Source organism: Aythya ferina, assembly GCF_964211825.1.
Source record: "Aythya ferina genome assembly, chromosome: 17".
NCBI classification, from domain to species: domain Eukaryota; kingdom Metazoa; phylum Chordata; class Aves; order Anseriformes; family Anatidae; genus Aythya; species Aythya ferina.
Window position 1 is genome coordinate 16,039,673 of NC_140316.1, and position 23,773 is coordinate 16,063,445.

The 23,773-nt window shown below is 49.3% G+C and overlaps 4 long non-coding RNA genes across 5 annotated transcripts; all 4 read left to right on the forward strand.

Annotated features, from left to right (window-relative positions):
• The first annotated feature begins 3,976 nt into the window (after positions 1 to 3,976).
• On the forward strand, positions 3,977 to 4,854 carry LOC311446133. Its single transcript, XR_014698763.1, has 3 exons — positions 3,977 to 4,379; positions 4,654 to 4,707; positions 4,808 to 4,854. It is a non-coding gene; the product is annotated as an uncharacterized lncRNA (long non-coding RNA).
• Positions 4,855 to 5,984: 1,130 nt separating this feature from the next.
• On the forward strand, positions 5,985 to 7,284 carry LOC311446132. The gene is made up of 6 exons (XR_014698762.1): positions 5,985 to 6,117; positions 6,239 to 6,288; positions 6,651 to 6,761; positions 6,878 to 6,927; positions 7,027 to 7,095; positions 7,182 to 7,284. It is a non-coding gene; the product is annotated as an uncharacterized lncRNA (long non-coding RNA).
• Positions 7,285 to 9,654: 2,370 nt separating this feature from the next.
• LOC311446131 lies at positions 9,655 to 16,726 on the forward strand. Its single transcript, XR_014698761.1, has 9 exons — positions 9,655 to 9,795; positions 10,496 to 10,613; positions 12,089 to 12,154; positions 12,243 to 12,352; positions 13,433 to 13,540; positions 13,660 to 13,709; positions 13,809 to 13,877; positions 14,103 to 14,196; positions 15,112 to 16,726. It is a non-coding gene; the product is annotated as an uncharacterized lncRNA (long non-coding RNA).
• Positions 16,727 to 19,581: 2,855 nt separating this feature from the next.
• Positions 19,582 to 21,294, forward strand: LOC311420634. 2 transcript variants are annotated; one of them, XR_014684440.1, is made up of 3 exons: positions 19,582 to 19,797; positions 20,472 to 20,545; positions 21,112 to 21,294. It is a non-coding gene; the product is annotated as an uncharacterized lncRNA (long non-coding RNA). The 2 variants fall into 2 exon arrangements; XR_014684441.1 differs by lacking the exon at positions 19,582 to 19,797 and having other exon boundaries at positions 20,008 to 20,545.
• The last annotated feature ends 2,479 nt before the right edge of the window (positions 21,295 to 23,773 follow it).

The following is a 23,773-nucleotide window of genomic DNA, read 5'->3' on the forward strand; positions in this document are numbered from 1 at the left end:
GGGGTTAGGGTTAGGGTTAGGGTTAGAGGGTTAGGGTTAGGGTTAGGGTTAGGGTTAGGGTTAGGGTTAGAGGGTTAGGGTTAGGGTTAGGGTTAGGGTTAGGGTTAGGGTTAGGGTTAGGGGTTAGGGTTAGGGTTAGGGTTAGGGTTAGGGTTAGGGTTAGGGTTAGGTTAGGGTTAGGGTTAGGGTTAGGGTTAGGGTTAGGGTTAGGGTTAGGTTAGGGTTAGGGTTAGGGTTAGGGTTAGGGGTTAGGGTTAGGGTTAGGGTTAGGGTTAGGGTTATAGGGTTAGGGTTAGGGTTAGGGTTAGGGTTAGGGTTAGGGGATTAGGGTTAGGGTTAGGGTTAGGGTTAGGGTTAGGGTTAGGGTTAGGGGTTAGGGTTAGGGTTAGGGTTAGGGTTAGAGGGTTAGGGTTAGGGTTAGGGTTAGGGTTAGGGTTAGGGTTAGGGTTAGGGGTTAGGGTTAGGGTTAGGGTTAGGGTTAGGTACAAAAAAAAACAAATTAAATAAATAAAAGAACACAGCTGCTTCTGCTCCTGCTCTCTTTCTTGTGGTTTGCCCCCTCCTCTTTCGCAGGTGATTGGGTTTGGGTGCTACACTATCTTTTAAATAGGTGGTGGTAAGAGGAGACAGCTTTCTTCTAGTAGATTCTTACTTAAGTTTCTTTAGTGATTCCGGGGGCGCTCACTTGACCGTGATGTGCCTGACCTGGTTAGCATCTAAACCTCCTCCTCTGATGCGGTACAGCTGTCTGCTAAATTAGTTACAGAAAGATGGTGACTTTAACTCAGACAATTCTCTCTTACCTCGCTATTGTTTTATCTGGATAATTTGAATTTGGATTAGAGCAGCGGAGGGAAAAGATGCCTTACACTGAAACGGACCTGAGTCTGTGAGAAGAAAGCCAGGCGTCCTTGGAGACTGTGCCAATGAAAAGGCGAAGAAAAATGAGTGGAATAAATCTGAGTGCACATAGTCCTGCATCCCGAAGGGAGCACAGAAGGAAGGTTGCTTGCTTAGAAGGGCAGTGGATGCTTCGTGCCCGCCTTAAAGAGAATATTAACAGAGAGAATTCTTTGTAAGACAAGCTGCCCCGCGGGGTGTGGGTAGCAAATACGTTGGAAAAAATACAGCCGCAAGCTCCGAATGGCACAGTAGGCGAGCTGTGATCCGCCCGACAAGGCCTCCCGCGGGCGCCCTCTGCCGCCACCTGCTGGTGGGAAAGGGGTACTGCAGGCGGCCGAGGGGCGCGCATGCGCGGTGGCACCGGCGGGCGCCCTCTGCCGCCACCTGCTGCTGTTATTCGGGTACTGCAGGCGGCCGAGGGGCGCGCATAGCGCGGTGACTCCCGCGGGCGCCCTCTGCCGCCACCTGCTGGTGGAAAACGAGTACTGCAGGCGGCCGGGGGGCGCGCATGCGCGGTGACGCCCGCGGGCGCCCTCTGCCGCCACCTGCTGGTGGTAAAGGGGTACTGCAGGCAGCCGGGGGGCGCGCATGCGCGGTGACGCCCACGTGCGCCCTCTACCGCCACCTGCTGGTGGGAAGCGAGTACTGCAGGCTGCCGGGCGCCACGAACGCGCCATGACGCCCGTGGGCACCCTCTGCCGCCATCTGCTGGTGGAAAACGAGTACTGCAGGCGGCCGGGGGGCGCGCATAGCGCGGTGACGCCCGCGGGCGCCCTCTGCCGCCACCTGCTGGTGGGAAGCGAGTACTGCAGGCGGCCGGGGTGCACGCATGCGCGGTGGGGTCCGGTGGCGCCCTCTGCCGCCACCTGCTGGTGTTATTCGGGTACTGCAGGCGGCCGGGGGCCGCGCATGCGTGGTGACGCCCGCGTGCGCCCTCTGCCGCCACCTGCTGTTTGGAAAGGGGTACTGCAGGCGGTTGGGGGGCGCGCAGGCGCGGTGACGCCCGCGGGCGCCCTCTGCCGCCACCTGCTGGTTTTAATCGGGTATTGCAGGCAGCCGGGGGCGCGCATGCGCTGTGACGCCCGCGGGCGCCCTCTGCCGCCACCTGCTGGTGGAGAACGAGTACTGCAGGCGGCCGAGAGGGGCGCATGCGCGGTGGGGCCTGCGGGCACCCTCTGCCGCCTCCTGCTGGTGGAAAACGAGTACTGCAGGCGGCCGTGGGGCCGTGCATGCGCGTTGCTTATTACGTCGTTGTTTTTTTTGCTGTGTAATTTCCTACGCTCCTAGATTTTTCTTCATATGTAAATCACACAGAATCACAGATCTTCTAGGTTGGAAGAGACCTCAAGATCATTGAGTCCAACCTCTGACCTAACACTAAAGTTTGAGCTAATTCCCGTGGAAAATATTTCATTTACTTTCTTGGTTGTATTGTCCTTTCTATGTTCAAAGCTGAGGCATAAATACGGTAAATTTTGCTTCTAGAAACACCCCAGTTCTTTTGTCTGCACTCTGCATGCTGTAAACTAGGGATAGGCACAAAAAAAAACAAATAAATAAATAAATAAAAGAACACAGCTGCTGCTGCTCCTGCTCTCTTTCTTGTGGTTTGCCCCCTCCTCTTTCCCAGGTGATTGGGTTTGGGTGCTTGGCGGGGCCAAATGGTATAGGAGCCCCAGGCACGGCATCAGAGAGCTCCTTCTGCCCGGGCTGCTCTTTGGGGTTAGTGCTTTGTTGATGCTTCTGTTAGCTACATGCAGGGTTCTTTTGGTGGGTCAGGGTCTGGTACGATCTTTTAGAGGAAACCGATCTAGTAGTATGTGCATTTATTGCTTGAAGCTCTTTGGAGGTGATTAATTGTTATAGCACATTTATGGATAGGATGTCAATGTTATTTTGTGCGTTTGCTTTGTTGTTCTAGGTCCCTCGTGATTTTTGCAGGGTTACAGGGCAGATGCCACCAGATCTACCCCTTTTGTTGTTTTTGTTTTGTTTGATTTTTTTTTTCTTGATTTTTCTTTTTCTTTTTTGGAAGGGGGTTTGGGATTTGAGCGTCCTATTATTTTGGGTTTGGGATTTGAGCATCTCAATTTTGCGGGTTTGGGATTTGAGCGTCTTAATTTATTGGGTTAGGGGTTTTAGGCATAGGACTTCAGGGGTTTAGTGTGGTAAATAGTTTGGGTTAGGTCCGTAGGGGTTTCGAGGATGTTTAGGGATAGGGCTTGAGGCTTTTTTGTGTAAGGGCGGGAAGGGCTAGGGTTACAGTGAGTGCTGTTAAATGTAGTTCTCGAAAACTCGGCCTCTGATTGGCCGTGCTGGCTGTCCAGGGAATTCTGGTAGGTGTAGTTTTCCGGCACCAGGCTTCCGGTAGGCCGTGTTGACTGCCCGGAGCATGCCGGGAGATGTAGTTCTGGGACTCCGAACTTCCGGGAGGCCATGTTGGGTGCCCGGAGCATGCCGGGAGATGTAGTTCTGGGACTCCGAACTTCCGGGAGGCCATGTTGGGTGCCCGGAGCATGCCGGGAAATGTAGTTCTGGGACTCCGGACCTCCGGGAGGCCATGTTGAGCGCCCAGAGCATGCCTGGAAATGAAGTTCTCGGGAACCAGGGTTGGGGTTAGGGACTAGGGCTGGGGCTAGGGTTAGAGTTTAGGGTGAGGGTTGGGGTTAGGGTTAGGGCTAGTGAATGCTGGTTCTCTGTGTTTGCAGATGACGGTGAGCGTGTTTAAACTAATTCCAGTTGAAGAAGTTTCAGTTACTTGCTTGGTGCCGTTATCAGTTCAACATTAAAAGCTGCAGCAAAAGCAAAAGGGGATTTTTGCTTCCAGAAACACCACAGGTCTCTTGTCTGCTCTCTGAATGTTTTTGAGATAAAACAGATTTTAAAAAACAAAGGAAAGGAAAACAAAACAAAACAAAACAAAACAAAACACAGCTGCTCCTTTTGCTCTCTTCCTACTTTCATGTGCTTTGCCCCTCCCCTTTCCCAGGTGATTGGGTTTGGGTGCTGGGCGGGGCTAAATGCTATATGAGCCCCAGGCATGCCATCAGACAGTTCCTTCTGCCTGGGCTGCTCTTTGGGGGCAGTGCTTTGTTTTTCCTTCTGTCCGTTGCAGGGTTGTTTAGGCAGGCTGGAGTCTATGGATTTCTGGATTTTAAGTGCTTGGAATTCACTTAGTAGAGGGATGTTTAGTAGGGGCTGCTGGCTCAGTTTGGGGTGCGGTTGTCACTGCAGTTATTTTCCTACAGCCAATAGAGTAAAATTCCAGTTTGCCTTTTAGAGGTGCTGTAAGTGGGTAAAGAGAACAGATGGAAGCGTGTGCCACGTGGGGTAGGCAAGCGGCTGAGGTACAGGAGGGGATGAGAGTATGTGATTTTTTTTTCTGGGGATGAAATGGACTCAATTTTGTTGGTATATAATCTGTTCTGCTCCTAGATTTTTCTTTCAATGTGAAGAAAAGTTTGAGCTAATTCCAGGTAAGAAAGTTCCAGTTACTCGCTGGGTCGTATTGTCCTTTTAATATTCAAAGCTACAGCAAAAGCGTGGGGATTGTTGCTTCTAGAAACACCCCAGTTTTCTTGTCTGCACTCTGCATGCCGTTGAGCTAAAGCAGACTAAAAAATAAATAAATACAGGAAACACACACACAAAAAACAACAATAACAAAAAAAAAAAAAAACCCACAAAAAAACCCACCATTGGCTGACTTGTTGTGAACGCAACGATCATTTAATCCCTTTGTTTTCCCAGGTGGTGTGGATGATACTGGTTGCACTGTTGGAGCTTGGATTTGGAGAGGAACAGGTGGGCATAGTTGTATGTTGCATCAGCAGTAGTCAGCGTTGTGGAGAAGGTGGGCATCATGACCAGCATGCTAGTGAATGCTGGTACTCTGTTTTTGCAGCTGATGATGAGCCTGGCAATTGCCTAAGATGACGACCAGTGCCTGTGCATTTCTTGAGGCGGAGGGAATTTACCATGCAGCAACCTGAGAGCTAAGTTGGGGGGCACCTGGTATTTGCATATCTGGGGTGGCTAATGGGAGGTGGGAGTCAGAGCAGCGTGGAGCCAGCTGGCTGAAAATACTTGGTGCCACTGCGAGGGTGGTTCAGGCTGGGTCACGTTCAGGCTGCTTGTGGCTGGGTCACCAGGCTAATAGAAGCAGCGGGATTATTTTGTAGCGTGAGTGCATGCGCCAGGCAGGACAGTTTCCTTCTGTTCGTCTGTCCTGTAGTGTTGCTTCTGCAATGTCTGTTCTGTGCTTCTCGGGTCTTGATATCCTCCTAGCTTTTGACACTGGACTGACTAGACAGGTGACTTGGTAGCGGTGCTGAAGGGCCTCAGTGCTTGTTTTGTCATCGTGGCTCTGATCCGAGCACTTCTTGTCTTGTAGTCGCTGCTTGAAATGCAGTTCTGTTTCAGGTCTCGTGCATCATATTCGGTTTGAGATTGCATCTGTTTCCATCCTCACTCTTGCAGAAGTCATCTGGGCCGCATCAGGAGCTCTTGTTGGGAATTGATTTCCTAAGCGTCGTCTTATGGGGTTTTCAGTCCCCATCCTTCTGGTCTCTTGTCTTGAAGGCAGGCTTTTTCGGCCTCCATCATCCCAGTTCTGGCAGTTGCTTCCAGTCGCGTGTCGTGACATTTGAGTCTCTCCTTGGGTCTGGTGCAGAGCACCTGTTCTGACTTGCTGTTGCCATAGGGCTTCCCTCCGGGGGTCTCTTTTTCTTGCGCCTTGTGTTGTGTGTTTTGTTTGTAGTGTTTGTGGCGTGGCTGTGTGTGTATGTGTTTGGTCTGGAGCTGTCCTGCCTGGCAGTTAGTGATGACAGCTAACGTGGCAGTGCATGGCTGTACTAATACATTGTCTGGAGTGTTTTGGCGAAGACATCCGGTCTGCATCTGGGCACGTACTGAAGGGCAGCAGGCACAGTCATCTCAGTGTTGTTTGTCAGATGTGGGGGGGGGGGGAGAGTATATCTGCTTGTGAGCAGCTGTTTGCATAGTGCTTGAACGGTGTGCTTGAGGAGGAGGTCTGTGGAATCTTGAAAGCTTACAGATAAGGGGTTTTTGAAACTTTTATTTTTATTTCTCTCCTGTCCCCAGTAGAGTGTAAACCTTTGGATGAGCCTGTCACAGGAAAGAGCTCCTTCTGGAACTGTTCAGCACTCTGTAGGCAGCTCGGTGACTGGCTTGGTCTACTTCTGAGGTGCTGAGGTATGGCGGCTTCTGTTTTGAAATGATAATATTGTAAATGGGGTCCCTTTGTGTTGTTGAGGGATGGGTGCTAATGCTGGCAGCTGAATGATTATCTTGTGACCGTTTTCATTTGTTAAAGCTGAAACACAGTGTACAACGCGGGACTTGACCGGAGCTGCTTTTGGCAAGGTGAGCGATGAACAGATGTAGCAGGTACTTTAGGGGTGCAGTTGTCACTGCAGTTACTTAACTGCATAAAGTACTGAAGCTGTCCTGCCTGGCAGTTAGTGATGACAGCTAACGTGGCAGTGCATGGGTGTACTAATACATTGTCCGGACTGTATTGGCAAAGACATCCAGTCTGCCTCTGGGCACGTACTGACGGGCAGCTGGCACAGTTATCTCTGGAGGTTGGTAGATGTGGATTTGGCAGAGTTGAGCTGCTTGCGAGCAGCTGCTCCCATAATGCTTGAACGGTGCACTGTTGAATCATGAAAGCTTACAGATACAGGGTTTTGAAACTTTTATTTTTATATCTTTCCTGTCCCCAGCAGAGTGTGTACCTTAGTAGGAACTGCTCACAGGAAAGAGCTCCTTCTGGAACTGTCCAGCACTCGGTAGGCAGCTCAGTGACTGGCTTGATCTACTTCTGAGGTGCTGAGGTAAGGGGGCTGCTGTTTTGAAACAATTTGTAAATGGGGTCCCTTCTGTTGTTGAGGGATGGGTGCTAATGCTGGCCGCTGAATGATTATCTTGTGACCGTTTTCATTTGCTAAAGCTGAAACACAGTGTACAACACAGGACTTGACCACAGCTTCTTTTAGCAAGGTGAGCGATGAGCAGATCTAGCAGTTACTTTAGTGGTGCAATTGTCACTGCAGTTACTTAACTGCACAAAGTACAGTAAAAATCCTGTTTATATTTCAGAGGTGTGTTGTAGCTGGCTTAAGAGAGCAGATGGAAGCATCTTCCTCGAGGGCAGGTGAGGGGGCAGAGGTAAGGGAGCAGGTGAGAGTAACTGTCCTATCTGTGCTGTGTCTTTGGATGCTGCTTCAGCCTATGCTTTTCTTTTTCTTTTGCAGGTGTGTTGCACAGGCTGAGTGGGGCCAAGCTGCACTCTGAAGAGCAGCACGGGAAGGGCGGGCTGGTTGTGAGCTGGATTGGAGCAGAACTGCCAAGTAGCACGAGGTGACTGCGAAGGGTCTTGCTTTGCAGGTGCCATGGCAGGCTCTCCACAGAAGCGGTTGAGGATTTGAGAAGAGGTTGCAGATCATTGAGGAGCGACACGTGCAGGGACGGCTTGAAAACGGTATGGCTGCTTTCTCTTCTGTTTATCAGGTGTCCCAGGCAACGTGGGCTGTGATGTTAGTCTTTAGAATCTGAACAAAGCAGGTGCTGATGGCAGTCTTCTTTGGTAGGCAAAGAGTTGCCCGAAGCCCTGTCCTGTGTAGCCTGGGCACGCCTCGCTGAGTATGAAGCTTGCTTTCCAGCAGTTCTCAAAACTGTGTTGAGGCTGAAATGCTGTGTCTGTGTTTTGGTTGGGGTTGCACCTTGGTGAGTGTAGGGATGGGTTTTAAGTGGGTGCAGCGGAGGGCCTGGCCCCAGTGTCCTGTAGTGTGTTTTAACACATCAGCATAACCTTTTGGTTCTCAGATAGCCTACTGAAGTAAGTGATTTCTCCTGTGAGTGGAATGGAATTGAATTCTTCTTTTGGCATGTAATCTGTTCTGCTCCTAGATTTTTCTTTGTAAATGAAAGATTGAGGTAATTCCAGGTGGAAAAAAAAAAAAAAAAGAGTTACTTGCTTGTTTGTATTTTCCTTTCAATATTCAAAGCTGCAGCAAAAGCATGGGGATTTTTGTTTCTAGAAACACCCCAGTTCTCTTGTCTGCACTCTGCATGCTGTTGAGCTAAGCCATATAAAGAAGTTAATAAAACCACAGCTGCTGCTCCTCCTCTTTCTGCTTTTTTGTGCTTTCCCCCTGCACTTTCCCAGGTGATTGGCTTCAGGTTCCAGGTGGGACCTAATAGTAACTGAGTTGCAGGTATGCCATGAGAGAGCTCCTTCTGCCTGGGCTGCACTTTGGGGTAAGTGCTTTGGTTTTCCTTCAGTTGTTTGCAGGGTTCTTTAGGTGGGTCAGTCTATGGACTAATGCATTTTCAAGTAGAAACTGGTACGCATATCTTTTTTGAGGTGGCAACTGGCAGGATCTGTCATTGTAAAGCAATCTAGTAGTAGGTGCCTGTATTGCATGCAGCTCTTCCTCAGGTGAGTAGTAGTTATAGCAGTGTTACGGATAGTATGGTGATGTTACTTTGTGTGTTTGCTTTGTGGTTCTGGGTCCCTTATGATTTTTGCAGAATTACGGGGTTTTCTGTGAGTCTTTGCCTTTATGTCAAATCGTATCAAAGTCACAACCTTGGTGGCAAAGTGATGGAGCATAGTTTAGGAGAAATGTATCATTGAAGCTCCCTGTGTGAGCGTGTATCTGAAAATGGCAGCAGTGGGCATGTAAGGGGTATTCTGTTTCAGGTTTAGGGACAGTTTGTTATATTTCTGGAGCTTTTGCCTGTGTGTTTGCTGTCTGTTGAGTCGTTAGACCTTGCAGCCTTCTAGTCTTGATGTCCTTGAATTGACATATTAGAAGTATGTTTATGAGGTGTTGCTAGGTAGTTGTATTTGGGAAACAGTTGAGCATGGTTCCTTGACCGCGTAAGTGCAGTACTGCCAAGAGACTGAGCAGGGTCACCTTCTTCATCACTGAAGAATAAGTCTGTTCGGGCCCATTTCGGCGCGGCGCCGCCCGGGCCCATTTCGGCGCGGCGCCGCCCGGGCCCATTTCGGCGCGGCGCCGCCCGGGCCCATTTCGGCGCGGCGCCGCCCGGGCCCATTTCGGCGCGGCGCCGCCCGGGCCCATTTCGGCGCGGCGCCGCCCGGGCCCATTTCGGCGCGGCGCCGCCCGGGCCCATTTCGGCGCGGCGCCGCCCGGGCCCATTTCGGCGCGGCGCCGCCCGGGCCCATTTCGGCGCGGCGCCGCCCGGGCCCATTTCGGCGCGGCGCCGCCCGGGCCCATTTCGGCGCGGCGCCGCCCGGGCCCATTTCGGCGCGGCGCCGCCCGGGCCCATTTCGGCGCGGCGCCGCCCGGGCCCATTTCGGCGCGGCGCCGCCCGGGCCCATTTCGGCGCGGCGCCGCCCGGGCCCATTTCGGCGCGGCGCCGCCCGGGCCCATTTCGGCGCGGCGCCGCCCGGGCCCATTTCGGCGCGGCGCCGCCCGGGCCCATTTCGGCGCGGCGCCGCCCGGGCCCATTTCGGCGCGGCGCCGCCCGGGCCCATTTCGGCGCGGCGCCGCCCGGGCCCATTTCGGCGCGGCGCCGCCCGGGCCCATTTCGGCGCGGCGCCGCCCGGGCCCATTTCGGCGCGGCGCCGCCCGGGCCCATTTCGGCGCGGCGCCGCCCGGGCCCATTTCGGCGCGGCGCCGCCCGGGCCCATTTCGGCGCGGCGCCGCCCGGGCCCATTTCGGCGCGGCGCCGCCCGGGCCCATTTCGGCGCGGCGCCGCCCGGGCCCATTTCGGCGCGGCGCCGCCCGGGCCCATTTCGGCGCGGCGCCGCCCGGGCCCATTTCGGCGCGGCGCCGCCCGGGCCCATTTCGGCGCGGCGCCGCCCGGGCCCATTACTCAGGTGGTGCTACTGAGCAGGTGAGGTAAAGGAACCGGGAACAGAGAAGTATTGCACAATGGTATGTTGCATTAGTTGTAGTGTGCGTTGTGCAGGACATGGGTATTAGGGCTTGCATGGTAGTGAATGCTGGTTCTCTGTGTTTACAGATGGGGATGAGCCTGTGTAAACTAATTCCAGTTCAAAAAGTTTCAGTTATTAGCATGGTGATATTGTCAATTCAATATTAAAACCTGCAGAATAAGCCAAAGGCGATTTTTGCTTCTAGAATCACTGCAAATATTTGGTCTGCTCTCTGCATGCTTTTGAGATAAAGTTTATTTTAAAAAAGAAACAAAAAGAAAAACAGCTACTTCTCTTGCTCTATTTCTACTTTCTTGTGCTTTGCCCCTCCCCTTTCCCAGGTGATTGGGTTTGGGTGCTGGGCGGGGCCAAAAGGTATATGAGCCCCAGGCATGGCATCAGAGAGCTCCTTCTGCCTGGGCTGCTCTTTGGGGTAAGTGCTTTGTGTTTCCTTCAGTCAGTTGCCGGGTTCTCTAGGCAGGCTGGAGTCTATGGATTTCTGGATTTCTAAGTGGTTGGAATTCTAGATCTCTAAGTGCTTGAAATAGAGGGATATTTAGTAGAGGCTGCTGGCTCACTTTTTTTTAGGATGGCCGCATAATCTCCTGTTTTTGAGATATGTTTTAATCTCTACATGTTTAAAACCACTTGTTTTAGTCCCCTGGAGAGTTACACCAGCTTGATTACATGCTACATGTGGCTTGGCAGCGTAGATGCAGCATTACCAAGAGACTGAGCAGGGTTGTATCAGAGTCCCCTTTTTCATCTGCAAAGGGTAAGTCTGTGATTACTCCTGCCGGGGTTGCTGTGTGTGCATGTCTTTTTGGCGTTTGTGGAGTTGTGTTTTTTTTTTTTTGTTTGTGTGTGTGTATGTTCTAAGTTTCTGGTTTTCTGAGGGGTAAACAGTTAGTGTGCTGAACGTGGTAGGCAGGTGGAGGTTGGGAGCTGCTCAGGACTGGTAGGTTTGGTTTCTAGGAGTATGCGGCATCCATCCTGTGCGATGTGACTGATTGTTGGGCGGGAACGTTCCAGCTTGTGTGTCCTAAGCAATGTAGCTTGTGTAGCGTATGTTGTGTGGCCCGGGCAGAATCTGCTGTGGCGCTGTGAGCGAAGAATCTGAGTTAGAGCTGTTGAGCAACTGAAGTAAAGGAACTGGGAAGAGAGAGGTATTGCAGCAGGTACGCTGTGGTTGTGAGGTGCCTCAGAGTGTGCTTTTCTCTCGTCTCCACAGGTGCTTTGTGCAGTCGTGGACAGGAAAGGGAAATCCTCATGTCACGAAGCACTGAGGGAAGGTGAGTGTTGTCAGCCTGGTCATCCCTTATCCGAAGCGAATGGAAGACGCTCAGATGTTTCCCTGTGAGGGTCCGAGGTGAGGCTGTGTGGGATAGAGGAGCAGTGTGGCAGGTGGTTGCTTGCAAGCACAGTGGTCATTGTGTCCTTTTGTTTTCCCAGGTGGCGTGGGTGATGCTGGCCGCTCCTTTCAAGCTTGGACCTAATTTGCAGGTACAGAGGCAAGTGGCCTGCTGTTTTGAAAGGATAAAACTAAAGATGGGGTCCCTTTTGTTGTTGAGGGATGGGTGCTACTGCTGTCAGCTGAATGTTTATCTTCTGCCTGTGTTTTTCCTTTTGTTCAGGCTGAAACGCAGTGCGCAGTGCAGGACGTCTTGACCCGAGCTGCCTCTGCAGTGACTCTGGTGCGTGATGAGCAGAGGTAACTGTTGTTTTTGGGGCGCGGTTGTCACTGCAGTTATTTTCGTACATCCAATAGAGTAAAATTCCAGTTTGCCTTCTAAAGGTGCTATAAGTGGGTAAAGGGAACAGATGGAAGCATCTGCCACGTGGGGCAAGCAAGCAGCTGAGGTACAGGAGGGGATGAGAGTATGTGATTTATTTCTGGGGATGAAATGGAATTAATTTTGTTGGTGTATAATGTGTTCTGCTCCTAGATTTTTCTTTCAATGTAAATAAAAGTTTGAGCTAATTCCACTTAAGAAAGTTCCAGTTACTTGCTGGGTCGTATTGTCCTTTTAATATGCAAAGCTGCAGCAAAAGCGTGGGGATTGTTGCTTCTAGAAACACCCCAGTTTTCTTGTTTGCACTCTGCATGCTGTTGAGCTAAAGCAGACTAAAAAAATAAATAAATACAGGAAACACACACACAAAAAATAACAATAACAAAAAAAAAAAAAAAAACACCATTGGCTGACTTCTTGTGAATGCAACGATAATTTAATCCCTTTGTTTTCCCAGGTGGTGTGGATGACACTGGCTGCACTGTTGGAGCTTGGACTCGGAGAGGAACACGTGAGCACAATCGTATGTTGCATCAGTAGTGGTCAGCATTGTGGAGAAGGTGAGCAATGGGGCTGGCGTCCTAGTGAATGCTGGTACTCTGTTTTTGCAGCTGATGATGAGCCTGGCAATTGCCTAAGACGACAATCAGTGCCTGTGCGTTTCTTGAAGCGGAGGGACTTTACCATTCAGCAACCTGAGAGCTAAGCTGGGGGGCACCTGGTATTTGCATATCTGGGGTGGCTAATGGGAGCTGGGAGTCAGAGCAGCATGGAGCCAGCTGGCTGCCTAGAGTTGGTTCCACGGTGAGGGTGGTTCAGGCTGGGTCACGTTCAGGCTGCTTGTGGCTGGGTCACCAGGCTAACAGAAGAAGCGGGATTATTTTGTAGCGTGAGTGCGTGCGCCAGGCAGGACAGTTTCCTTCTGTTTGTCTGTCTTGTGTTGCTTCTGCGATGTCTGTTCTGTGCTTCTAGGGTCTTGATATCCTCCTAGCTTTTGACACTGGACTGACCAGACAGGGGACTTGGTAGCGGTGCTGAAGGGCCTCAGTGCTTGTTTTGTCATCATGACTCTGATCCGAGCACTTCTTGTCTTGCAGTCGCTGCTTGAAATGCAGTTCTGTTTCAGGTCTCGTGCATCGTATTCTGTTTGAGATCGCGTCTGTTTCCATCCTCACTCTTGCAGAAGTCATCTGGGCCGCATCAGGAGCTCTTGTTGGGAATTGATTTCCTAAGCGTCGTCTTATGGGGTTTTCAGTCCCCATCCTTCTGGTCTCTTGTCTTGAAGGCAGGCTTTTTCGGCCTCCATCATCCCAGTTCTGGCAGTTGCTTCCAGTCGCGTGTCGTGACATTTGAGTCTCTCCTTGGGTCTGGTGCAGAGCACCTGTTCTGACTTGCTGTTGCCATAGGGCTTCCCTCCGGGGGTCTCTTTTTCTTGCGCCTTGTGTTGTGTGTTTTGTTTGTAGTGTTTGTGGCGTGGCTGTGTGTGTATGTGTTTGGTCTGGAGCTGTCCTGCCTGGCAGTTAGTGATGACAGCTAACGTGGCAGTGCATGGCTGTACTAATACATTGTCTGGAGTGTTTTGGCAAAGGCATCCGGTCTGCCTCTGGGCACGTACTGAAGGGCAGCTGGCACAGTCAGCTCTGTGGTGTTTGGCAGATGTGGAGGTGGGAGAGTATATCTGCTTGTGAGCAGCTGCTTGTATAAGTGCTTGAATGGTGTGCTTGAGGAGGTCTGTTGAATCTTGAAAGGTTACAGATATGGGGTTTTGAAATGTTTATTCTTATTTCTTTCCTGTCCCCAGTAGAGTGTAAACCTTTGGAACCTGTCACAGGAAAGAGCTCCATCTGGAACTGTTCAGCACTGGGTAGGCAGCTCAGTGACAGGCTTGATCTACTTCTGAGGTGCTGAGGTAATGGGGCTGCTGTTTTGAAACGATAATTTGTAAATGGGGTCCCTGCTGTTGTTGAGGGATGGGTTCTAATGCTGGCCGCTGAATGATTATATTGTGACTGTTTTCATTTGTTAAAGCTGCAACACAGTGTACAACGTGGGACTTGAGCATAGCTGCTTTCGGCAAGGTGAGCGATGAACAGATGTAGCAGGCACTTTAGGGGTGCAGTTGTCACTGCAGTTAGTTAACTACACAAAATACAGTAAAAATCCTGTTTATATTTCAGAGGTGTGTTGTAGCTGGCTTAAGAGAGCAGATGGAAGCATCTGCCTCTAGGGCAGGTGAGGGGGCAGAGGTAAGGGAGCAGATGAGAGTAACTGTCCTAGCTGTGCTGTGGCTTTGGATGCTGCTTAGGCCTATGCTTTTCTTTTTGTTTCACAGGTGTGTCGCACAGGCTCAGAGGGGCTAAGCTGCACTCTGAAGAGCAGCACGGGAAGGGCGGGCTGGTTGTGAGCTGGATTGGAGCAGAACTGCCAAGTAGCACGAGGTGACTGCGAAGGGTATCCATCTTGCTTTGCAGGTGCCATGGCAGGCTCTCCACAGAAGCGGTTGAGGATTTGAGAAGAGGTTGCAGATCATCGAGGAGCGATACCTGCAGGGACGGCTTGAAAACGGTATGGCTGCTTTCTCTTCTGTTTATCAGGTGTCCCAGGCAACGTGGGCTGTGATGTTAGTCTTTAGAATCTGAACAAAGCAGGTGCTGATGGCGGTCTTCTTCGGTAGGCAAAGAGTTGCCCAAAGCCCTGTCCTGTGTAGCCTGAGCACACCTTGCTGAGGATGAGGTTTCCTTTCTACCAGTTCCCAAAACTGTGTTGAAGCTGAAATGCTGCGTCTGTGTTTGGGTTGGGGTTGCACCTTGGTGAGTGTAGGGATGGATTTTAAGTGGGTGCAGCGGAGGGCCTGGACCCAGTGTCCTGTAGTGTGTTTTAACACATCAGCATAGCCTTTTGGTTCTCAGCTTACTGAAGTAAGTGATTTTTCCTGTGAGTGGAATGGAATTGAATTCTTTTTTGGCATGTAATCAGTTCTGCTCCTAGACTTTTCTTTCTATGTAAATAAAAGCTTGAGCTAATTCCAGATGAAAAAAAAAATTCAGCTATTTGCTTGGTCATTTTGTCCTTTTAATATTCAAAGCTGTAGCAAAAGCATGGGGATTGTTGTGGAGGAATGGTTAAGTGAGGTAGGACACGTGGATGTTGAGCAGTTAGGAGGTCATGGGCTAGGGAGGTACCATACTCAACTCATATGAGCCTGGGCACGTGCGCAGCCGGTTGAGAACCAATCAGGCCCAAGGACACGATGCCCTTGTGTGGTTGGGAAAGTCTCTAAGGCGGGACAGTAGCTAAAAGAGGGAGGAACTAACTGAAAAGATAGGAAAGTGTTAGCCAATCCTGAGCTTAGTTTTTGCAATATGTATGAGTTGATTATGTTCGATCTAGATAAAAGGCGACTGAGCTATCCATTAAAGCTGAAGTTCACTGTTCACTCATATTGAGAGTCTGTGTCTTCCTTCCGTCGACAACAAATAGCGCCCGAACAGAGACCGATCTGAACGGGATTTGGACACTGCTGGCGGTGATCCTGGGCCACGGTTGGACGGAATAAGGGAGGAACCGGTCCTGCAACGCAGCCCAGGAGGTGGAAGGGACAAGAATCCCCTCACCCGTGTCGGGAAGGTGAAAGGGACGTGGAGTCCCCGCACCCGGGAGAGGATCCCGCCGGTCACGCGTCGCCGAGGTCTGAAAGGTGAAAGGGACGAAAACTTGGAGTCCCCGCACCCGCAGCTCGGAAGGTGGAAGGGAGTCCCCGCACCCGGGATGAGCCTATAAAGGGTCCCGCCGGAGAAGCGCCGCCGAGGTCTTTGCAAAGGCTGCAACCGACGTATATAAAGGTATGGAGAGACATCGGCGTATGCTTTGCTCGAATGCTTTTTAGAAAAGCGGAGCACTTCAGATATAGACTGCAAAAAGGATTTACCAGGATTATTAGCATATGGAGTAATGCAGGGTTGTTTTATCAATCCTGATACAGTTTTTGAACAAACAGAGTGGCGTAAATTTGGGGACAAATTGTTTGATGAAGTTATTAATGAAAATAAGGCTGCTAAAAAATTATTGAAGCCTTGGAGAGCAGTCACTAACGCCTTAGTTATACATCAGGCTGAGCAGAGAGTCGCTACTGCCGCTACAGAGCGACTGGGATTGCCGGGAAGTGTTGGAGCTGGGGATTGCCCACTGCTGCCTTCAGTGAGAACGATAACGCTGCCTCAGGGGGCTACGGGGCAGTGGGAGCCTCCCCCCCCCTCAGTCACCGCCACGAGCAGTGCTGCGCTCGGAGTTCCGCGGAATCGAACGGCAGCTGACCCTCACCGTGTGGCGAGTCGGCACAGAGCAGAGGGACGGACATCAGGACCCTGCAGCCTGTCTGATGTAACCATGGAAGCAGCGGCGGCTGTGCTGCTTCTCTCTGGCATTCTTTTTATAAGAGGTTTACCTTGCAATGAAAAAGGGATACTAACTGGAGTGTTAATAATTGTATGTGTTATTTTTAAATGTCCAGGTATTTTGTGTTGAAAGTATTTGTGTAAGGGTAAGGTTTTAAAACAAAGTGTTGCAAGTCACTTCATGAGGAACACAATGAGAGGCAATACTTGTTTGTTTGCTTATCATTCTAAATTATATTCGTGTGGTATGATTGAGGTTGTGGTATGATTGAGAGTGAGATGTGCCAGAGGCCTCTGGGTGTGTGAGTGTGCTGTGTACTGTGTTAGTGAGAGCGCATTTATTGCCATAGTGCAGGCTGAAATCATAGGAAATTAGTACTGGTCGAGCAAAATCATGTTTCACAAGTATGGAGTCATTGTGCGAAGTAGCCACTTGGAGAAACTTAAGGGAACGTACTGTTTAAAACTTTTTGATCGTAATGAGTCAATTCACAAATCCATTACTTTCTTGAAAGAGCACGTGAGAAAGAGTCAATATGGTATCAATCCTTTCAATCAATGGTTCACTGATATAATTGAAACAATGCATAGATGGTTACTGGGATTAATCAAAGAGGGATTAAGGATTTTGTTCACTGTGGTGTCAATCATCATTGCATGTAGTATTGTGATAAATGTGGTTAAAGAGTTACTTGCAAAAATGTTATAAAATGTTATAGAGATTTTGAAGTGGTGCCAGAAACAGGTACCCAGTGGATCACTGCAAAGTGGACTGAAGCAGCTTTAGAATCTGCACACGCCGAAGACGACCAGGAAGAGGTTCCTGATAATCATTCTGACAATGACGTGGGCTGTGACACCTCGACGACTATCAAGAACAGCCTTTGATCACCATCAAGTGATTAGGTTTAAGTGTGTTACTACTAAGTTGTGTTACTTACTATTAATTGTGTTACCGTTAAGTGCTTACAGTAATTGTAGTGTTATTAGGGTTAAGTTGTGTTATGTTATGTACCCTTTCAGAACATGCTTGTTTGGGGTCCCGATAGGGGATCCAAAGGAACTGAGTGAAATGTTAGCACCATACTCTGCCCGTATTACTCTGCTTAATGGATCTTTTTCTGACTGTAGGAACTGCACACGCTTTGGCTAGCATAAATAAGCTTGCTTGTTGGGCTGTTAAACAGTCAAATGTAACCACCCAAGTTCTTTCTGAAATGTCGCAAGACACGGAAAGCCTAAGGCACGCTGTGCTGCAAAATAGGGCCGCTATTGATTTCTTGTTCTTGGCTCAGGGACATGGGTGTGAAGATGTAGAAGGAATGTGTTGCTTTAATCTTTCCGACCATGGTCAGTCAATTCACGACCAGTTGAAATGGTTAAGGGATCATACACAAAAAATTGTAGTACAAGATAGTTGGTTTGAAGCTTGGCTTAAATCTGTTTTGGGGAACATGGGTGGACGGGTTTTGTTAGTTAAAGAGGGACTTAGCTTTCTACTTATAATTATATTGATTATAATTGCTGCATATGTAACCTTTAACTGCCTAACTAAGAAACTAGAGCAACTCACAGAGAAGGTATTTGTATCACAAAATAAAAATGGGGGAATTGTGGAGGAATGGTTAAGTGAGGTAGGACACGTGGATGTTGAGCAGTTAGGAGGTCATGGGCTAGGGGAGGTACCGTACTCAACTCATATGAGCCTGGGCACGTGCGCAGCCGGTTGAGAACCAATCAGGCCCAAGGACACGATGCCCTTGTGTGGTTGGGAAAGTCCCTAAGGCGGGACGGTAGCTAAAAGAGGGAGGAACTAACTGACAAGATAGGAAAGTGTTAGTCAATCCTGAGCTTAGTTTTTGCAATATGTATGAGTTGATTATGTTCGAACTAGATAAAAGGCGACTGAGCTATCCATTAAAGTTGAAGTTCACTGTTCACTCATATTGAGCGTCTGTGTCTTCCTTCCGTCGACAACAGATTGTAACTTCTAGAAACACCCCAGTTCTCATGTCTGCACTCTGCATGCTGTTGAGCTAAGCCATATAAATAAGGTAATAAAACCACAGCTGCTGTTCCTGTTCTTTCTGCTTTTTTTGTGCTTTCCCCCTGCACTTTCCCATGTGATTGGCTTCAGGTTCCAGGTGGGACCTAATAGTAACTGAGTTGCAGGTGTGCCATGAGAGAGCTTCTTCTGCCTGGGCTGTTCTTTGGGGTAAGTGCTTTGTTTTTCCTTCAGTCAGTTGCAGGGTTCTTTAGGTGGGTCAGAGTGTATGGACTGATGCATTTTCAAGTAGAAACCGGTACGCATATCTTTTTGAGGTGGCAACTGGTAGGATCTGTCATAGTAAAGCAATCTAAGTAGTAGGTGCCTGTATTGCATGCAGCTCTTCCTCAGGTGAGTAGTTATTACAGCAGTTTTACGGATAGTATGGCGATGTTATTTTGTGTGTTTGCTTTGTGTTTCTGGGTCCCTTATGATTTTTTCAGAATTACAGGGCTTTTTGTGAGTCTTTGCCTTTATGTCAAATCTTATCAAAGTCACAACCTTGGTGGCAAAGTGATGGAGCAGGGTTTAGGAGAAATGTATCATTGAAGAGCCCTGTGTGAGCATGTATCTGAAAATGGCAGCATTGGGCATATAAGCAGTGGTCTTTCTCAGGGTTAGGGGCGGTTTGTTATATTTCTGGAGCTTTTGCCTGTGTGTTTGCTGTCTGTCGAGTCGTTAGACCACAAAGCCTTCTAGGCTTTATGTGCATAGAATTCACATATTTGAGGTATGTTTATGAGGGGTTGCCAGGTACGTTGTTTTTGGGAAACCGTGGGGTACGGTTTCTTGACCGCATAAGTGCAGTACTGCCAAGAGACTGAGCAGGGTCACCTTCTTCATCACTGAAGAATAAGTCTGTTCGGGCCCATTTCAGCGCAGCGCTGCCCGGGCACATTTCTCAGTTGGAGCTACTGAGCAGGTGAGTTAAAGGAACCAGGAACAGAGAGGTATTGCACAATGATATGTTGCATTAGTAGTAGTGAGCGTTGTGCAGGAGGTGGGTATTAGCTCTGGCATGCTAGTGAATGCTGGTTCTCTGTTTTTGCAAGTGATGATGAACCTGTTTGACGTAATTCCATTTGAAAAAGTTCCAGTTACTTGACTGGTTGTGTTGTCCTTTTAATATTAAAAGCTGCAGCAAAAGCATGGGGATTGTTGCTTCTAGAAACACCCCAGGTCTCTTGTCCTCTGCATGTTGTTCAGGTAAAGCAGATTTAAAAAAAAAAAAAAAAAAAAGAAAATGAAAATCTGCTGCTCCTGCTCTGCTCCTACTTTCTTGTGCTTTGTCCCTCCCCTTTACAATGTGATTGGGTTTGGGTGCTGGGCAGGGCCAAATGGTATATGAGCCCCAGGCATGGCATCAGAGAGCTCCTTCTGCCTGGGCTGCTCTTTGAGGTAAGTGTTTTGTTTTCCTTCAGTCAGTTGCAGGGTTCTCTAGGCAGGCTGGAGTCTATGGATTTCCGGATTTCTAAGTCCTTGGAATTCACTTAACAGAGGGATATTTAGTAGAGGTTGCTGGCTCACTGTTCTTTGCGATGGTGGGATACGCTTCTGTTTTTTGAGCTATATTTTAATCTCTAGATGTACAAGCCTACTTGTGTAATTTTCCAGGGGACTAAAACCAGCTTCATTTCATGCTACATGTGGCTTGGCAGTTTAGATGCAGCGTTACCAAGAGCCTGAGCAGGGTTGTATCAGAGTCTGCTCTTTCCTCTGCAAAGGGTAAGTCTGTGATTACCTCTGCAGGGGCTGCTGTGCGTGCACGTCTTTTTGGCATTTATGGATCTCAGATGTTTTTTTTTTTTTTTTTTGTGTGTGTGTGTTCTAAGGTTTTGTTTTTTTGAGGGGCAAATAGTGTGTGTGCTGAGCGTGGTTGGCAGGAGGAGGTGGGGAGCTGCTCAGGACTGGCAGGTTTGGTTTCTCAGAGTGTGCGGCAGCCTTCGGGTGCGATGCGACTGATTGTTGAGTCTCTCCTTGGGTCTGCTGCAGAGCACCTGTTCTGACTTGCTGTTGCCATAGGGCTTCCCTCTGGGGGGTCACTTTTTCTTGTGCCTTGTGTTGTGTGTTTTGTTTTAGTGTTTGTGGCGTGCCTGTGTGTGTATGTGTTTGGTCTGGAGCTGTCCTGCCTGGCAGTTAGCAATGACAGCTAACGTGGCAGTGCATGGGTGTACTAATACATTGTCCGGACTGTTTTGGCAAAGACATCCAGTCTGCCTCTGGGCACGTGCTGAAGGGCAGCTGTCACAGTATATCTGTTTGCGCACAACTGCTTGTTTACCTCTATTCATTTAATAAATTGTAAAATTTAATTGCAATCCAATTTGGGACCCAGTCATGTATGACAACTGGGGGCTTGTCCGGGAGGGCTTTGGTTCCTGAATTCTTACTTTATCTAGGAGAGGCGCCCCACCATTTGGTGGCTGCTGTTCGAGTCAGGTCGGGACTAATGGCATCTTGAACCTGAATAAAGGTAAGCAAAGGTTTTGATTTTTTTTTCAGTTCCCTTGCTGGCTGCAGCACTATATTTTGCCCGTAATTCTGCGTGTGAAGATCTGAATGAAGACAATGGAGTCATAAGCGTTTAAAGCGTATACTGTTCTGTTGGGTGGGTTTCGGTTGCCTGTGTGTGTAAGAGTGTGACTGAGACGGAATTCAGTTCCGAAGCGATTGTGGAGGTCTTCTAACCACGGTTCCAATCTCCCACGAGGGACTTGGCCAGTGAAGGAACGAAGGGATTCCTATAGGATTTGTGGGTGGGTGATAGATCTTAAATCCTCTGTAAGACACTCTTATTAAGGTAACCAAGGGCTGTGGGAATTGGCACAGTAACATTCCTAGATGGGTCAGACAAAATCGAAGACCAGGGACCAGAAGAAAGGGAGCAAATTACCAGACATACCACCAGAAAGTCCATTAGGAATAACGGTTAGAAATTGGAATGAGAGGGGCCCCAGAAAAGGAAAAAGTAAATAAAAACCGGTCCAGTATTGTGTGATAGAATGGCCAAAGGAGCCTTTAACACCACATATCTTTCAGCCTGCTTTTGGATCCTTTGAAGACTGTATTTGTCAGGCCTTAAATACACATGTTAATTCGAGGGAACCTTTTTGCTGGGAAGAAAGTGATTATGCAGGATTATGGATCAGGAGGACTTCATGTCCTTTTCCAGCCTCAATATTTACACTAAAAGCAGATAAGAAATTTGAAGAAGAACAAGAACAGGAAAAAGGAAAAGATAATAAACGGGAGCCGTTGGATAACCTACCATCTCCATATCCTAACAATCCACCTCCGGTGGCTGTGGTATCTCCAGCAGTACCACCATTGCCCCAGCTTTCAACACCATCAGCACGAGAATGAGACCGACCACCGGCTGCATGCATGAGAAGTTAGTACTGCCATATCTGAGAGAGCTCCTCTATATCCCTTAAGGGAGGTAACTGGTGTATAACTGGGTTGGAGTTTTAACAGGGCTTTAATGGTTTCAGGGTTAGCGTGTTAGTGTTTTAGAGTTTTTTTTGTTGGTGGTGGTGTTTTTTTTTTTTTTCTTGGGATGGAGTGTTGCTATGTTTTTTAGGGTTAGGGTCCTAGGGTTTTATTTTTGGTCAGTTACTTAGGGTTAGTGTGTTAAGATCCTTTTTTTTTTTTTTTTTTTTTTTTTTCAGGTTAGGTTCTCCAGGGTTAGGGTTTTGAGCATCCTAGTTTTTTGGGTTATGGTGTTGAGCATCCTAATGTTTTGTGTTAGGGCTTTGGGTTTTAAGCATCCTAATTTTTGGGTTAGAGTTTTGTGTGTCTTCATGTTTTCAGTTTGTGCTTAGAGCGTCCTAAAGTTTTGGGTTTTGGTTTGTGTTTTGAGCGTCCTAATGTTTAGAGTTACGGTTTTGAGCATCCTACTGTTTTGGGGTGGCTTTGGGTTTTGTGCATCTTAATTTTGGGGTTAAGGCTTCAAGCGTTCTAATTTTGTTGTTTAGGGCTTTGAGAATCCTAATGTTTTGGGTTTGGGTTTTGAGCGTCTTAAGTGTTTGGGTTAGGGCTTTTAGGCATAGTACTTCAGGGGTTTAGTGTGGTAAATAGTTTGGGTTAGGCCTGTAGGGGTTTCAAAGTTTTTTAGTGTTACGGGTTGAGGCTTTTTTGAAAGGCCGGTAAGTGCTTGGGTTACAGTGAGTGCCGGTAAATGTATTTGTCGAACACTCGGCCTGTGATTGGTCAAGCCAGCTGCCTGGGGAATGCCGGTAGGCGTAGTTTTCCGGCACCGGGCTTCCGGGAGGCCATGTTATTTGCCCAGAGTATGCCGGGAGATGTAGTTCTCGGACTCTGGACTTCCGGGAGGCCATGTTGAGTGCCCAAAGCATGGTGGGAGGTGTAGTTTTTGGACTCTGAACTTCCGGGAGGCCATGTTTTGTTCCCAGAGCATACCGGGAAATGAAGTTCTTGGACTCTGGACTTCCGGGAGGCCATGTTGGGTGCCCAGAGCATACCGGGAAATGAAGTTCTCGGACTCTGGACTTCCGGGAGGCCATGTTGGGTGCCCAGAGCATACCGGGAAATGAAGTTCTCGGACTCTGGACTTCCGGGAGGCCATGTTGGGTGCCCAGAGCATACCGGGAAATGAAGTTCTCGGACTCTGGACTTCCGGGAGGCCATGTTGGGTGCCCAGAGCATACCGGGAAATGTAGTTCTCGGGAACTAGGGTTAGGGTTAGTGTTAGTGGTTAGGGTGAGGGTAAGGGTCGTTAGGGTTAGGGTTAGAGGATTAGGGTTAGGGGGATAGGGGGCTAGGGTTAGGGGGTTAGGGTTAGATCCGCGCGGGTTAGGGTTAGAGGGTTAGGGTTAGAGGGTTACTAGTGTTAGGTGTATGGTTAGGGTTAGGGCGGGCTAGGGCTAGGGTTAGGGTTAGTGTTCTCTTAGGGTTAGGGGTTAGGGTTAGAGGGTTAGGGTTAGGGCCGTTAGGGTTAGGGCCGTTAGGGTTAGGGTTAGGGGTTAGGGTTAGAGGGTTAGGGGTTAGGGTTAGGGTCAAGAGGGTTAGGGTTAGGGGGGTTAGGGTTAGGTTAGAGGGTTAGGGTAGGGTTAGGGTTAGATCCGCCATTAGGGTTAGGGTTAGAGGGTTAGGGGTTAGGGTTAGGGGGTTAGGGTTAGGGGGTTAGGGTTGGGTTAGGGGTTAGGGTTAGGGTTAGAAGGTTAGGGTTAGGGTTAGATCCGCCGTTAGGGTTAGGGTTAGGGTTAGGGTTAGGGTTAGGGTCATTAGGGTTAGGGTCATTAGGGTTAGGGTCATTAGGGTTAGGGTCATTAGGGTTAGGGTCATTAGGGTTAGGGTCAGGGTCAGGGTTAGGGTCAGGGTTAGGGTCATTAGGGTTAGGGTCATTAGGGTTAGGGTCAGGGTCAGGGTCAGGGTCAGGGTCAGGGTTAGGGTCAGGGTTAGGGTCAGGGTTAGGGTCAGGGTTAGGGTCAGGGTTAGGGTCAGGGTTAGGGTCATTAGGGTTAGGGTCATTAGGGTTAGGGTCAGGGTCAGGGTCAGGGTCAGGGCTAGGGCTAGGGCTAGGGCTAGGGCTAGGGCTAGGGCTAGGGCTAGGGCTAGGGGTTAGGGTTAGGGTTAGGGTTAGGGTTAGGGTTAGGGTTAGGGTTAGGGTTAGGGTTCCCCCAGAGCTGACGGGCGTCCCCATTAGGGTTAGGGTTAGGGTTAGGGTTAGGGTTAGGGTTAG